Source organism: Colossoma macropomum, unplaced genomic scaffold, assembly GCF_904425465.1.
Source record: "Colossoma macropomum unplaced genomic scaffold, Colossoma_macropomum, whole genome shotgun sequence".
NCBI classification, from domain to species: domain Eukaryota; kingdom Metazoa; phylum Chordata; class Actinopteri; order Characiformes; family Serrasalmidae; genus Colossoma; species Colossoma macropomum.
The window spans coordinates 150156-165274 of NW_023494814.1; the positions used below are offsets into that span (position 1 = coordinate 150156).

The 15119-nt window shown below is 40.7% G+C and overlaps 1 long non-coding RNA gene across 1 annotated transcript; it reads right to left on the minus strand.

The window, feature by feature from the left end:
* Positions 1-2199: 2199 nt before the first annotated feature.
* LOC118800095 lies at positions 2200-9116 on the minus strand. Its single transcript, XR_005006175.1, has 3 exons — positions 9063-9116; positions 2560-2621; positions 2200-2231 (listed from the first exon to the last, which is right to left on the minus strand). It is a non-coding gene; the product is annotated as an uncharacterized LOC118800095 (long non-coding RNA).
* Positions 9117-15119: the final 6003 nt, after the last annotated feature.

Here is a 15119-nt window from a genome sequence, read left to right on the forward strand (position 1 = left end):
ATGAAAAATGGTTACATGGTTTAAAAATATTAAAATGAAAAATGGTTACATGATTTAAAATATGAAAATTAAAAGGTTAAAATATAAAAATTAAAAGGTTACACGTTTCTACTAAAATATTCTTGAAACAAATATGTGCAGTGTGAAAAAATATGACGAGGGATGTCATTCAAGTGCCTGTAGCTTCATAACTGCTCAGCAATGGTCCCTTTGAATTCGTTCATTAGACTGTGAGGGGCAGTTTACAAAGAGGTGCAGCACCACATACCATGACACCGCGGTAGTGACACTGCCTCAAGTATTTCCATAACTTCACTAAGTAATGCATGTGTGCATTAGAAATCATACAGTACTGGTGCAACACTAGCAGTGTTTAGTATGACAGGTCGATTTGAGTAGAACTAGCTTAGCTTAGGGTAAACAAACAAATAAATAAATATTTATTAAATATGTATTAGGTAAATAAATTTTGGTGGGATGTGAAGGACTAGTGCACAATGAGTTATAATGAGTTATAAGACAGGTTTGGTCTGAAGTTTGCTCCATGGAGATGCTAGGATAAAATTTCTAACAAATGCCAGACTTACATAATAAAACATCCCTCAACCCACGGATAATGCATCCTTATCAAAACACGGTATGAAGGAGGAAGAAATGTGCTGGCTGGACCCACCAGTGACTCGCTGGAAATGAATCATTATGCTGTGGTTTTTGACTTCACTGATGGGGGAGTGTTCCAGGATCCATCAGTTCCCTTTCTCTATATCCAAAAGAAGACAAACAAAGTTAGTAAACGGGCTGAAACAGTGAATCGAGTGAATCTCCCTGTATCTGTAAAACTGAAATATTTGAGAATCAGACAGTGATGCGGTGATGTTTTTACTTCTGACTGTGGTTTTAATATAATATTAGCATCTCACTGTGTCTCAGCACTGAGTTTCTGCTGTAGATGCAGTGTTTATTCTTTCTCATACTTAGGCCTGACGGTTGTGCTGCCCGCTGGGCTTGGTTTACAGGTCCTACGGTCTTTTGTAGATGACATAAAAGTGAAGCACTTTCATCATTTTTGATATTTTGGGTCATGCACAATGCAGGTTTACTTGTTGGATTTCAATCTTCATGTGACTGTGTGGCTTCAGGGAGCCGGGATGAACCTGCGCCGTGGTGGCATCCTAATCTACTGCAGTCCCTGGCTCGTCCTCCCGGTGTAACGAAAACAGCTGATGCTGTCAAAAGCTGACACTCTGTGTAAAATAATTCCTTCTAAAATTTGTGCACTTTCTTCCTTTTTAGTTTCTGGGGTAAATCGCATCACAGAAATTATTATAAATATTACAAATTATTCCATCCTCCGCTGAAACTGCTTTGGTGTGTACTAGAAGCAGCTTCTCTCGTCTCCTCCGGTATTTGGGCAGCCAGTAAGATGGCGTTACAAAATCGGCTTTCGACTCATGGAGGAGAGGAGGGGGATCGGCAGGCAAAAGCAGTAGCTTTTAGGTTTTCTGGACGCAGCCGAAGTATGTAATATGCCTGGCACATTCTTTCTTTAACATATTTTAGTATATTAGATTGTGCTAGGTTTGCAAAACTAAGCTTCTATGCAGCACTCCGCAAATGTGCATTTTCAGTGTGCACTAGTAACACATCTGCTGCAAATATAAGTCTATATAAACACAATAAGCCATCCAAGAGATGTTACCCATGTAAAATATACTTTTTTGGGTGCAAGAGGTCTTAAAGAAGACTGTACTGCTTCGGGAAGCTTTCGTTTGGCCATCTCTACCTTCTGGATCGCTAGTATGTTCAGCAGTTTCTCAATTCACAGATAATATCATCTGAAGTTTCTAAATAAATAAATAAAATAAATAAATAAATAAATGTATGCAAAAGAGAGAACTTACGAAATTTCACTTTCAGACGTCTGCGACACATCACTGAGCCATTGCAGCGGCACAAGTACCATCCCGCATCCTCGTACTCAGCATAGTCCAGGAGAAGTGACGCATTCTGCTGACTGACCTTCGTCCTGTTCTTAAACGCTTCTCCTTCCTCACAGACCTGCTGCTTACATTCAGCAACCAGCAACCTCTCCCACGGTTTCGTCCACCTAAGATCACCGTGACATGGCCTCTCACACGTGAGCTGAGCAGGAGCATCAGCGTGAGCTGAGCAGAAGCATCCGACCACCACAGACACACAACAGCCAAGCAATAGAGATGGGAGGAGGCAAACTAGAGAACGAGAGCAAGAGAGAGAGCGAGAAAGAGAGCGAGAGCGAGAAAGAGAAAGAGAGCGAGAGCGAGAGAGAGAAAGCAAGAAAGATTGCGAGTCAGACTCACATTGCAATTTTTACCACTTTGAATGAGAAATATTGGAAACTTGACTTAGACTTCTAGACAAATGACACAACACTTGAATTAGCTTGTGGATATGAGACCTGATAAGGATCGTGCAGGGGATTATTTTGATAATAGTTATTATTAAGATGTAAAGATGTAATAAGAAAATGTAAAAAAGTTGATTGTTTCTTTCACACATAGCAATAGTATAAACACGTACTCATCACAAAGAGGAGTTCACGCCGATCCATGATAAACCTCAGGGCAGCTGCTGTCGAGGACCTGAAAAGAAAGAACTGACATCATAAGTTAGCAGCGTGATGACAGACTCAATTATTCCTGTTTACATTAAACAAATATTCGTTGAATCAGCATTAGATGATGATGAACTTCATCAGGATGCATTGAAAAGGAAGTAATGAAGACCAAAAACTACTTAAGTACTAAGCAACTCTAGAACCTCAGTGGAAATTTTTAATACAAAGCCAATTCAAAAGGTTGAGTAAAATGTAGGTAAAATGCAAGAAAAAACCCAGAAAGTGATTTGCAAACTGTTTTTTAAAGGTATTTAGTTGAAAACAGCATGGAAAAAACAAACTTTATTGATTTTTGTGAATATTAAATAATTCCAAATTTGATGCCTGCAACTGCAAAGTTGGGACATGCCAGACTGGGAGGTTTGTGGAATGATCAAAAACAGAACTTTCCACAAGTAAACAGGTGAACAGATAACAGATGAAAGGTCATGAAAGGCTCAGTCACCGCTGAGTGACTGTGTGAGTGAATAGTCCAACAGTTTAAGAACAACGTTTCTCAACGCACGGTTACAAGTACCTTGGGGATTTTACCATCTACAGTCCCTGACATTATTAAAAGAATCACAGAATCTGAATCTGGAGAAATCTTTGTAGACAAAGGGCAAGGCCGAAAACCAGTACTAAAAGCCCCTGGCCTCTGACCCCTCAGACAGCACTGCATTAAAAACTGGCACGTTTCTGTAATGAATATAACCATGTGGGCTCGGAAACCATAGATCCACATTCCTGGATGCCGCGTTGTCTGTTGTTCTCTATCTGAGGCGATACGTCTGCATGTCCGTCACGTTGGAGCGGTCAAGGAAAAAAAGCATTTTCTGTCTGTATGCAATTCCTCCCTCTTGAATAAATGGTTACAAACGAGTTTTTCAAACAGAAATTCACGGCATTCAAAAGGTCCAGTTACTGGGGCACGGCGTTCAAAAGGTCCAGTTACTGGGGCACGGCATTCAAAAGGTCCAGTTATTGGGACACGGCATTCAAAAGGTCCAGTTACTGGGGCACGGCATTCAAAAGGTCCAGTTATTGGGGCACGGCATTCAAAAGGTCCAGTTACTGGGGCACGGCATTCAAAAGGTCCAGTTATTGGGGCACGGCATTTAAAAGGTCCAGTTACTGGGGCACGGCATTCAAAAGTTCATGTCTTTCCTTTTTGCTCACTTTTACGCACCGGAGCGCAGAGGGTCTGAAGGGGCTCAGGATCTCCCGAGTCTGCACTATAAAACCTGCTGGACAAGCCACGATTGGCTCAGTGGATGGTGATGGACTCGCTCCTAGTGAGGGAGGGAGAGCTACTGTGCACAGACGGACAGACAGTCAGACGTCGTCTTTATCAAAAATGCGGAGATATTTGTGAGTAAAAGTTTGTTTTTTATTGTGAGTCTTTTAAAACGTGGCGCGTGCAGTAAGGCAACAGTGGGTTTCTTTATTTCTGCTTGCGTTGTCCGGAGTTCTTGCAGTGTGCAGTATTGACCACCAGATGGAGCCAAATAACTGCATTAAAAAGGTTCTTCGACTAGATAAAATACAGACCAGTATACACGTAGGCCTTTCCCTTCACTACTGCTAGACTCTATAGAATATAGATTAAACGCTGATTTCATTCTTTCTCTAACTTTTTAAAGCTAATTTTACTGTATTTACAGTTTAAGTCTCTATAAGGTTTATGTTGCTCTTTGTTTTGCAAGCCTTGTTATTTCTTGTTATTCACAAACATTCACTACACTACAGTCCCTGTTTTCTCCTCGCAGCCCAAAACTGGCTCCGTGCTGTGAAGTCTGTGATTTTATTCTACGTCTTTTAAAACGAATCAGCTGTTTCGATTCACCGCTCTCCTTCATTTCTTCGTGTTGCCTGCTTTTCAATTCATGCAACGTGCAGTTTGGCCACCAGATGGCGCCATTCACACCACAGTGAAAAATAGTGCTTTAAATTAAAACGTGCTTGAATATATATACACAGTTTATACACACATGTAGGGCTGTACTGGTATGGATTTATTTCTGACTGTGATGAAAAATCATGGTGTCCCCGCGGTTTGACTGTTTATTGCCAATGCACTGTTTGGGTGCGGGATTCATGTTGTGCATTAGGTAAGGAGAAGAGAAACATTTGAGATACAGTAGGTATTGGATGGTAACTGTAAATTTGGTGTTTCCACGAGGAGAGGTTTGAAAAATGCACAACTTTTACAGTATCGCTTGCACCTGAATACTGTAATTTTTGGGCTAGTTTTAGCTTTCAGTGTGGGGGTTTTGAGCACACTTTGATCTGGAGATTTTTGTGTGACCTGGCAACCCTGGGCATCTCCCTTCTTGTTGTCAGCCGCTGTTGTATCCCATTCTGTTCCTCCTCATATTCACGTTCCCTTTGACAAATCAGGCCCTCTGGCACGCTCATTCACTGAACAGAAAACCACGGCAAACAACACTGGAACTATGGAAAGTGTACAGTAGCGAGTATTCACCCAATCAGCGATGAACAGCACATAAAGTAATTATCAGTACAACTGTTTACAGTTTACTTGAATTAAAAATATATGAAATATTTTTTCACGGAATCTAAACTATGTTTATGTTTTATGTTTGTTTATCTCGGCATTGTGTGACATGCAAAATAAAAAAGTGAAACAATATCTTGACACTAACACAACATATTATTACTGGATCTCTTACTGTTAATACAGTTTTTAGGGTAAATATTTTTTGTCAGACGAAATAACCTATGCAGACATGTTTCTCCTGTGAAAAACATTCTAAAAGAAGCTCAGCAATGGACACTAAACATGCAAATGAAATATAGAGTCATGATAATCTATGATGCACTAGCAGATACTTTAGAACAAAGCGGAACAGCGTTAAATTAAGGGCATTTAGAGAAGGTAAAACGCTGTTCTTAGTCTGTTCCTCACAAAAACCATAGTTTTTACAGCTAAAAGAACTAATGTTTAAGAAAAAGTCACATAATAATAATCCAGCTTTATCAGTGTTTTAAATTGCTACAAATTTTATGCAAACAAATGATGTTCAGAAGTACCTGCTTCTAGAATTATTCAGTAATATTAATCCTCCATAATGGAGCTTCTCTCAGCTGCAATTAGGAGGGGGAACCGATTTTGTATAAGGCATTTTAACTGATTATAAATGTTCCCCTTAACTAAACACTGGTCTGCAAGGTCTTACAATAATAAAGTGTGCTCACTGCCCCCTAGTGTCTGTGTGTTCACTAGTGTGCGTGTATGTGGGTGTTTCACAGCACTGATGGGTTAAATGCGGAGGTCTAATTCCTTTGTGTGTAAACACAAGTGGCTAATGGTTCTAATGGTTCTAATAATTGTAGTGTAGCTCTATTAAAACAGGTATGTAATGTGCATAAATGACAATTATAATGGAGCTTCTCTCAACAGAGTTGGACAGATTAGTCCGTCTATAATTGTTCTCTTTAATGGGAAACGGTCAACTTAGTTTCAGAATACGTCTCTCAGCTGTTAATGGGAAGGGGAGCAGATTTGGGCAGGGCATTTTACCTGTCTATACATGCCACCCCATAATTAAACACTGATCTGCTCAGTTCCAGATTGATAATTGCAACAACAACAACAACAACAATAATAATAATAATATTAATAATAATAATAATAATAATATTAATAATAGTAGTTATATAATAGTTTATATTTGCTGTTTCTGAGAGGAGGGTATGACTTGGACAGGGCTTTTTATCTGTCTGTAAATTTTGCCCATAATTTAACTGACTGGCTTAGTTCTGAAGTAATTCATACTAGTGTATCATACATTAATATGACTATATATTTCATCCTCATGTATATTGTCCATTATGGTGCTTTACTTAGCTGTATTTGACAGTAAAAACAGATGTGGATATTTCAGCTGGGTAGAAGTGTTTCCCTAAAAACTGTCTCTACATCTGAATAATTACATGGACCAGGGGTCTTTCATTAAAATTCAATAAGGTCCAGTTAGAGAAAATGTCCTCAAGCGAAGGTCCAGAACATCATAATGTCTAACTTACATCATGACTCAGTGCCATATACTGTTTACTGAAGTAGCCTAGTAGGTATATCAACATCTTATACAGTCAACAACTGAATATCAAATCAAATAAAGTACAATTCAGTAACATTTCAACAACATTTATTGTGATTTTTCTCTTTTTAGATCATGACGTGTGAAATAACTTCCCTCTGACTCACTTTCTTCTCTGACTGCTATGTGGCGTCACTCTATGTACCTATCACACTGATATTTACATCGCATGTGATTGGTCTGTGAGTCTCCCGGGCCGCTAAAGCTACCGTAATGACTAGAAAAGCTACGCCGACTAAAATAGGACCACCCCATCAAAACTGAATAATTCTCCATAGTTTATCGCTTATAGGTGCAGGTCCGCATAGGACAGCGTCTGGGTCCGGACCATTCTTCGGTCTGTATTACATTAACAACAAATGGTCGAATGGTTGGCCAGAGCTGGTTTATGAGAAGCCTGGCGACTGAGTAGGGTCTGACTGCAGAACAGGAGGCAGCAGTTTCAGGACCATGGTCAGGGAACAGCGGAGCTGTCATTTCGGTTCAGCCTTTGCGGGTCTAAGCAGCCTTCGACGGACGCACCTTTGTAGACCGCGTCCTTCGAAGGGTTCCGGCCCTGAATCGGGACTCGCTGTTAGTTTAAGGTCAGATTTAGCTTTGGCTGGTATGTATTAAAATGCGTTCGCCCGGTAGATTTTAGTTAATTAATTAATTAAGAGCCCCGTTTTGGGTTCAGCTGTAGCTTTGCCTCCTCGCTGTTCGTAAGCTAAGATATGAACCCTTTACCTGACAGTGCGAGTGAACCTGTACACTGACATCACACATCAGTGCTAAATCATGGCTGGTCGGTTGTTCATAGCATCCTTTAGAGCCGTGTTTTATGGAGGACCAGATTTGCCAAATTGAAAAATAAATAAAATTAAAAAATAAATGGCTCAGTAAATTAATCAATAAATAAATAAAAATAATAAATAAAGTATATACTGTTTATTGTGATTGTAATTATACACACATTTCCTTTTTCTGCAGTTATATATTTCTCGATTTATTTATTTATGTATTATTTATTTTGGTTTATTAATGACATTTTTATATTTTTTCCATATCTATATTTTTAACAATTGTTCGCTTTATTTTTTGATTCATGTATTCATTTTTTTCATCAATTCATTAATTTATTTATTTTTTCATTAATTAATTTATTCATTTCACTTCTTCGTTCATATGATAATGAGGGGGCGTGTTTTTTCACGTTCAGGCGGAGGAGAAGAGCTGATTAAACTGTTCTTTCACTCCATAAAGAGCTGCACGGACAGACAAACTTGCTGAAGAATAACTCTCGATGGCTCTACAGGCTGTATGTGAGAAGGGCGTCCGAATGTCTGAGTGATCTGAATTTTGCAGAAAAAGACGCTGAACCACCTCCTCCACAGTTCTGAACACTACGGGTCGACCTCTGAATCAGCAGGTCAGCTAAATGGACCAAACTGTCCCCACAGCCTCCAACGGGAGAGTCTATAATCCGGACCTGCATTTTCAGCCAGATCAGCCGAGACTCTCAGATCTCTGACTGTCTGCTGCTGTAAGAAGCCGTTACTGTACTGTCTGGTCCTTAGTTACCGCTGAGAGAGCAAGACATGACCAATCGATCAACCAATTGGAATATTAAGACGCTGTAACATCATTGACTGACAGCCCCTTTATTAACATAAGGACAAGAAATACAGAAATAAATAGAGAAATAAATAAATATAGAAATTAATAGTTAAAATAAATTAATAAAATAAATTAATAGAAAAAACAGAAAGAAATGTTAATAAAGAAACATATAAATAACAAAAAAAAATAAAAAAATAGTGAGAAGGGGAAATTACTAACAGACATAAATGAATGCAGACATATTAATTTATGTAAGATTTTAATTATTAATATATTAATTGTTATGTATATTTATTTATTTTTAGATTTATCATCATTATTCTTTGCAATTCTACTTCATATATTAATTTACTAAGTCATTTATTTTTCATTTTGGCAAATCTGGTCCTCCATAGTGTATGTGGTAAAGTAGTAAGTTAAATGGGGGCAGCAGACGTGTAAAAATCCTCCCGCTGCCCCTCAGAACGGGCTCTGAACTCGGCGCTGAGAAGGATGAGTCGGTGCATCCTCAGAATTTGGCCGAAAGAAGCATTTTTCTGGTAAATGTGACGTAGGAAGCTGCTGTATGAGAGCCGGATAACAGTTTGGAATAATAGCCAAGTACTGTTAGCACTGGCTTCACAAATCTCGAGGTCACGACACATCACTTATTTTAAAATCCACTGCAGTAAATATCAGTGGCCATACGAAGAAAATGAACTTACCGTGGTTCCCACTGCTGGCTGGTCTCAGCTGTGTGATCTTCTGTGTGATCTCCTTCTGTGTGAGCAGTGAGGGAGCAGTTCTCCACCAAGCAGCTTACGTGGGGCAGAGCAAGGGGACCTCTCAGCCGGATGCACACTCAGTTCCAGTAAAGTCACGTGCAAATACACTCTCTGCCAGAGTGGCAAAAGTACCCTAACGGCACAGTGACCCCTCTGCTAACCACACACTAGAAGACTTTGAAAAGACTTTTGAAAGACTGAAGTCTGACTCCCTCTCACATCTAAAGACGGTGCCATGGTTTTTAGTCACAGACTGTGATTTTGCAAAGACTGGAAATCTTTTAGTGTCACTATTTACAAGACTGCAACTAGATTTTTGAGATTTTCCCATCATGCACCTGGGGGAAATTTACAAGCAGATAAACTCTTTCCTTCCACTCTGTAGTGGAACAGACAGGAAGATACGCTGGCTGGGTGTGTAAAGATCTGGGGCTCAGTTCACTGTAGAGCTGTATATTCTGGCAGATCATCACCCAGAATCTTTAACTAACCTGAAAAATGTGCTGTTAATTTTTAATTTGATATAAAGATTTACACATCAACACAACATGCAGTGAGTCAGCACTGTCGACTGGGTGTCATGAACTAAACCATAAAAACAAACAAACAAAATAAGAAACCAGTGTAACAGAAAAAGCATTGATACATCACTGTTCCACTCAGAGAACCTGAACTATTAAAGCAGTTTACATTTTAAATTAATAGGATTATTATATTAAAGTGGAGCAGATTTGCCTTCTTTTTTACAGAGATTTCAGGCTCTGACGCATACATTCTCTCTCTCTCTCTCTTCCTCTCTCTCTCTCTCTGTCTCTCAATTCAATTCAATTCAATTCAATTCAATTCAATTCAACAAGCTTTATTTTCATGACCATATTCAGTTACAGTGCTGCCAAAGCATCATCAAAAGAACAAGAAAAATTAAAATTTAGAACGTTACAGAGTATAAAAACTCTTCATTTCATTTGATATTAAAATAATTGTGACAAGAATCACATAAAATAATAGCAAAAATAGTGCTTTGGAAGTGAGTTGAAAAGAAAATGAAGAAGAAAAATAATAATAATAAATAAAGATGTTTACAAACAGGGTAGGCAAGCACGCTGGTGCAATGGGCAGCGCTGTTGCCTTACAGCAAGAACGGCCTGGGTTCGATCCCTGGCCCGGCGACCAGGGTCCTTTCTGTGTGGAGTTTCTCATTATTATTGATGCGGCTAAATTGGGGGTGAATCTTCGCAAATTTATTAAAGTATATTTTCCTTAGTGTTTTGTATTTGTTACACTCAGTGAGGAAGTGCAGCTCCGTCTCTGAAGTGTTACTGTCACACTGCTGGCAGAGTCTCTGCTCTTCAGGCAGCCAGGATCTCTTATAGCAGCCGGTCTGCACGGCCAGGCTGTGGTCACTGAGTCTGTACTTTGTCAGTGTGGTTCCGTGTTTAGTGTCAGTCACTGTGTTCAGGTTCTCTGCTACAGTGTACTGACGTTTTAGGGCCAGATAGCACTGCATTGTGCTCTGTGTGTGTGTCTGTGTTCCAATGGGTGATGTAGTTCTGTTTTTGGAGTGTTATAATGTGGTTTGGTCTGATTGTGTGTATTACAGGCTGGTCCTGCCGGGTAACAGTGTTAGTGTGTGTTAGTGAACTCAGCGTCAGGACCAGCTGTGTGAGGCGGCTCCTCTCTTTGCTCAGCTCTTGGCATTGCAGGGCTTTGTAGTGATAATAATGGGGGTCACTGTGTTTTAGATGTAGCCAATATTTAACGGTTCTTTTTTGGATTTGGAGCAGAAATTGGCCTAATTCAGCTCTGCAAGCGTTGTTCGTTGTTCTCCTGTGCACTCGCAGGATGTTTTTACAAAATTCAGTGTGCATGATTTTTACTTAGGGTGGCATGGTGGCGCAGTGGGTAGCGCTGTCGCCTCACAGCAAAGATGGCCTGGGTTTAATTCCCGGCCGGGTGACCAGGGTCATTTCTGTGAGGAGTTTGCCTGTTCTCCCCGTGTCTGCGTGGGTTTCCTCCGGGTACTCCGGTTTCCTCCCACAGTCCAAAAACATGCAGTCAGGCTGATTGGACATGCTAAATTGCCCCTAGGTGTGAATGTGTATGTCTGTATGTCTGCCCTGCGATGGACCGGCGACCTGTCCAGGGTGTATCCTGCCTTCTGCCCAATGACAGCTGGGATAGGCTCCAGCACCCCACCGTGACCCAGAAGGATAAGCGGTTTAGATGATGGATGGATGGATGGATGGATGATTTTTACTGGGTGTTTGTCCCAGAGGTCAAAGTTTAGATTTGAGAGTGGCCCCCATACCTCACTGCCATACAGGAGAATCGGTTCTATAACTGATTGGAATAGCTTGAGCCAGATTTGAATTGGTATTTGAAGGTGAATTTGTCGTGTGATTGCGTAAAATGCCCTGCGCGCTTTCTCTCTCAGCTCATTGGCTGCTGGATTGAAGTTTCCAGTTGAACTGATCTTCAATCCTAAATAACTGAACGCTTTACAGTTTTCTAATCTGTGTGTCCCTAGTGTTCAGGTTTACTGCCAAGGGCCCAGGTCTGGCGGTACTGCTCCAGCAGGTCCAGGTTCTGCTGTAGGCCCTGCTCTGTGGGGGAGAGCAGAACCAGGTCATCTGCATAGAGCAGGAACTTGATTTCTGAGTCGTGCAGAGTGAGACCAGGTGCTGCAGAGCGCTCTAAAGCTGTGGCCAATTCATTAATATAAATGTTGAATGGAGTTGGGCTTAAGCAGCAGCCTTGTCTCATTCCGCGCTCCTGAGAGAAGAAAGCCGTCCTTTTGGTACCAATTTTTATACCGCATTTGTTATTTGTGTACATGGATTTAATGATGTCATATGTTTTACCCCCAACACCACTTTCAAGAACTTTATAAAATAGTCTGTTGTGCCAAATAGTATCAAAAGCTTTTTTGAAATCAATGAAACATGCAAAAATTTTGTTTTTATTTTGATTTACGTGTAGATCAATTAGGGTGTGCAGGGTGTAAATATGATCTGATGTGCAGTGATTTGGTATGAATCCAATCTGAGTTTTACTCAAGACACTGTGCTTCATAAGGAAGTCTATGATTCTGGAATTGATAATGATGCAGAGCACCTTCCCCAGATTACTGTTCACACAGACACCTCGGTAGTTATTAGGGTCGAATTTAGCTCCACTTTTGTAGATGACCTCGACTCCAGATGTCAGGGAAATAACCTGCACTTAAAATCATGTTGAAAAGTTTGAGAAGGGCAAATTGGAATTTTTTGCTTGTGTTTTTAATCATTTCATTTAATATGCCGTCAGGCCCACTTGATTTTTTAGGTTTTAGATTAGATATTTTATCTCTAAGTTCCTGCTCAGTAATGGGGGAGTCCAGGGGATTCTGGAACTCTTTTATTACCAATTCTAATGTATTTAGTTTTTCAGTTATGTGGTTTTGTTCAGGTACGATCTTGCTGGGTACTTAATTATATGATGATTTGAAATGTGTGATCCATAAGTCTCCGTTTTGGATGACCAGTTCCTCTGATTTTGGTTTGTTTAGGGTGTCCCAGTGTTCCCAAAAACTATTTGTATTTATGGACTCCTCCATTAGTGTCAGCTGTGCTTGTGTGTGTTGTGCTTTTTTGATTCTGAGTGTACGTTTGTAAAGTCTCAAAGTCTCACAGTATTGAAGGCGTAAATCTGCAGTATTTGGGTCTCTCTGTGTTTTTGATTTGATAATTTCCTTAATTCTTTCCTAATTTTCTGACATTCGATATCAAACCACTTATCATCAAGGTGTCTAAAAGTCTTTGAAGGTCTCTGATCGCTTTCTGGAACTCCTCTGTGCTGTTTTGGGCCCATCTGTATGGCCTCCTGATGCTGTACAGCTTACTGGGCTGAGTGTGTGCAGTTGTGTTAGTCTCTGTCCTTTTAATGAACACAGTGATTTGGCTGTGGTCAGACAGAGGGGTTAGAGCTTTAACAGTGAATGAACTGAGAAAGAAAGGGTCTAAATCTGTTATCATATAATCTACTGTACTATTTCCAAGAGGTGAGCAGAAGGTAAATCTCCCTAAAGAGTCCCCTCGTAACCTACCGTTGACAATGTACAGACCCAGACTCTGACAGAGCTGCAGGAGGTCCTTTCCGTTTCTGTTCACCTGTGAATCAGAGTTGTATCGGGGAAGGTTAGGGATATTTCTTGGGTATTGGTGTCCGAATATATAATTGTTACCTTGCTCGGTATTGAAGTCAGGTAGAGATCCAGTGCGAACATTCAGGTCCCCACAGATCAGCACACTTCCCTGGGCCTGGAAGCTGCTGATCTGATCGTGCAGACTGGGGAAAATGTCTTCGTCATAATAAGGAGATTCACTGGGAGGGATGTAGACTGTGCATAAGAAAAGGTCTTTTGGAGTGTCAGTGATTTCCTTTTTAATCTTAAGCCAAATATGTGATTTTTCAAGTTTCAGTGGGACTATGAATTTTGATAGCTCTGATTTGTACCAGATAATAATTCCACCTGAATCTCTACCTTTTGTAATATGAGGGTGTTTAACAGAGGGGATGATTATTTCTTTGTAGTTTGTGGGACAGTGAGTGATGCTGTCTGATTTACACCAGGTTTCTTGTAGGATGATAATGTCAGTGTTTTTTGTGTTTTTTGTAAATTCATGGTTTTTACCTTTGTATCCAAACAGAGATGATTTTATGCCCTGAATGTTCCATGTAAAAATAGATAAGGGTTTCATTTTTAACATGAATGCAAGTACAAATAAATAGATTTTAAGGAGATAAACCTGTGTAAGTGAGGGGACTATTGGTGTATGTGACATATAGACAGTCATTAACAAACTATGTGCAATTACATTACGTGGCTCTGACAGGATGGACCGTGGGTCACCATGGATGGATTGTGGGTCAGAATGGGTGGGGCATAATTTGAAGTGGGCAGGTATAAGCTCTGAGTTGGCGGGCTCTGGTCTGGAATGAGTTGTTGATGCCGTGGAGTGGGCAGGTTGTGATTCTGAATGGGTGTTCCGTGGTTCAGAGTTGATGGACTGGGGGCAAATGTAGGTGGGGCATATCTTGGCTTGGGTGGGCTGTAGTTTGGAGTGGCTGTGCAGTAGCTCAGAGTGGGCGGACCGTGACTCAGAGTCTACGGGTGCTGGCTCAGAGTGGGCGGATCTTGGTTTGGAGTGGGCAGGTTCTGTTACGTAATGGGCGGGTCTTGGTTCTGAGTGAATGGGTCTTTGCTAGGTGTGGGCGTGTTGTGGCTCAGAATGTACAGGTCGTATTTCTGTGGGCTGCTGTTGCCAGACTTCAGTGTGGTCAGTGTAGAGCAGGAGATTTGTAATGACCATTTTACTCTCTGTTTGCATTCTCTCTGTCTGTCTGTCTCTCTCTCTCTCCCCCCTCTCTCTCTCTCTGTCTGTCTCTGTCTCCCTCTCTCTCTGTCTCTCTCTCTCTCTTTCTTTCTCTTTCTCTCTCTCTTTCTCTCTCTCTCTCTCTTTTAAGCTTGAGAGACATGTGAGAGTCTAAATGGACAGAGGTTGTTCAGGCTGGCTCTTCCCCGAAAGGTAGCTGGTGGTCCCTGTACAAAATACCCATTGAGGAGAGGGTGGGTGACCTCCAGAGGAGGATTGTACATGGGATTTTAGCCACAAACAGGCACGCGGCGCAGATTGATCCATTAGTGGGAGATGGGTGTCCTTTCTGTGGGATGTCAGAGACAGTTTTTCATGTTTTTCTTCACTGTGCACGCTTGGGCCCCATTATGGGTTTAATGAAGGAATGGGGTTTGAAGTTTTTAGGCTTTTTTGATCATGTTTTATTTATTTATGGTCCAAAGTACACCGTTTCAAAAAGAAACACGGTAGTTCTTCTAAATTTTTTGTATGAAGCGACTCCTTGTTGAATTTACCTACTACACTCTTATTGACAGTGTGGACTATTTTTTGCTGAATGGGGGGAGGGGGGTTGCTTTGTGGACCCGATGAAGTGGGTTTG